Raw genomic sequence first — 2,235 nt, forward strand, 5'->3', positions numbered from 1 at the left:
GATTGTATCGCTTATTATCTTCTCCAACTCAATCTAAAAGAGCAGTATTTCAACACAATTTTATTCATTGGAATAACAATGCAAGACAAAGCTGTGGTGTATCTAGTGGGATGAGGGGGGGGGGGAAACATATCCCCTCTCTAAAAAATTTGTACCACCCCCATTGAAAATGTTCGAAGCAAAAATAAATCATGTGAAGTAGATAAAAATCGCCTCATCACCAAATTTTGCAAGTATCCCCTTACTTTTAATGATTGAGCTCCCCCACTTCACCTTCATGCCCCCATCTACACACCACCCTCCCCACCCATTTCAAGACTCCTAGATACACCACTGGGACGAAGATTCCAAACAGATGTATAATTTATTGTTACAGCCACTTGTTCAACAATATCAACAATATCAACAAGTGTACAAACAGTATGCTAGAGAGAGGGGTTACACAAATTTGTACACTCTTAGTCTTACATGCATAAAAATGAATAAAAATTCAAAATAACATGCAACATGTAAAATAATGGTAAAATTATAATGTAACCATGGATATAATATTCATTTTTAAGCAACCAAGTACATTGCTTTAGTTGACTTCACAAAAAAAAAAATGGAGAATGGTTTTGTACACTTTTAAAGGGGAGTACTGTTTGTACACTTGTGAAAATGTTGATAATTGTGAAGAACCCCTAAGTTGATGGTAATTATGACCCACCATGAATAACTTTGGAAACGAGCTCAATATTCTTAATTCTTAATAGGTAAGAAACTCACAATCTAACATTTATTTTTACTACTAGTAAAATTGACTGTTGTAATCTTTTACAATGAACTGTTTAAAATTAGGAGATAATCAATTTAAGGATTTTTGTAGTAATCAGAATGTAAATAAGATAATTTGGGGGTTTTTTTTGTCGATCTGTTTATATTGGAAGTTAATAACTTATTTGATCCTTTATGAGCTATTCAACATTTTAATTTAATTATTTAGGTTTAGGCAATATATCTCTGAATTTATCAACAACCCCTTCATATCCCCACCCACAAAGAAATTCCTTCTTTCAAAAGGAACCAACCATTAACAAAAATAAAAGATCATCTTGTCTTAATTAGAAAACTGTACTTACTAAATCAGGAACAAAATATGTAGCTTTATTTTCTTCTACAAGTTTCTCATTCAGTTCAAATGCTGCCATAGTCTGAAAAAGTGAGTTAATAACTAATTTTTAAAATTTTTCATTAAATGTATTGGTGTAATCCTTAATTAATGTTTATGTTAATGTATCAATACAGAGGACTGGTAAGGATTATCATTAACCTTGCCATTTCCACTGTCACGCATCAAAAAATAAATACAAATAACAAATATTTACCATGTTGATGTCTATACTGAGGTTTGAAAAGGACAATACATAATATAATGTTGATGAACAGCGATAGATTCTGTTGAAAACCAACCAATGCTTATGGCTGTCATTACAGAAGGCCTAATTAAAGCTAGGTTTCCATACAATCGCTACAATCATAATGCTTAGTCGACATCGTGATATGCACTAGTCTATAATGAGACCATTCCTATACTTCAGTCTACCGGTAGTTAGCTGGTATTACAGTAGTTTTTAAGTCTGCATGGAGTAGGCAATAAATGTGGCTTTCTTCAATTGACAAGTATAAAGAAAACTAAATTTCCCTTCTAAAATTATAAAGTAGCTTCCAAATATATCCTACATTTAAAATTAATCTTTGCATTAACAACATTATAAACTTTATTTTTGTCAGTCTCACAGTAGAGTGAGCTTTACTGGTTTATGTGTGAATGTGAATGACAGTGATAAAATGTTCAGCACATGCCATATATGCCTAGCGATCCAAAAACAGTTGTATCGAGTGACTGTCGAATTGTTTTGAATACTCGCAGATAGACTGTTTTATAGCAATGGTCTTACAGGGTGAATAGCAGAACACAGTCTATGTAATCAATCTTGTTATGATAATCAACTCCCTCTTATTACAAACCTCTCCAATTAAAGACCACTTATAATTAAAGACTACTTTTCTGTGGCAAGCAGAAAAGAAAAGGTAGACATAAAATAAACGTTAGAAAATCTATAATGAATACATTTGGCAATTTCGTTGATTAAAACCAACTAATAAGGACGACTTGCCTACAGAAGAACATTGTAATTTTGACTTACCATGTCAACCCTATTATGAATTTTGTTCAGCTCATATTTTGTTTCC

At 32.2% G+C, this 2,235-nt stretch overlaps 1 long non-coding RNA gene across 1 annotated transcript; it reads right to left on the reverse strand.

Moving 5' to 3' along the window:
* LOC117102457 lies at positions 1-2,235 on the reverse strand. Its single transcript, XR_004444422.1, has 3 exons — positions 2,190-2,235; positions 1,122-1,193; positions 1-33 (listed from the first exon to the last, which is right to left on the reverse strand). It is a non-coding gene; the product is annotated as an uncharacterized LOC117102457 (long non-coding RNA).

This window comes from Anneissia japonica, unplaced genomic scaffold (assembly GCF_011630105.1).
Source record: "Anneissia japonica isolate Jap-2015-1 unplaced genomic scaffold, ASM1163010v1 scaffold30511_len2235_cov186, whole genome shotgun sequence".
Taxonomy (NCBI): domain Eukaryota; kingdom Metazoa; phylum Echinodermata; class Crinoidea; order Comatulida; family Comatulidae; genus Anneissia; species Anneissia japonica.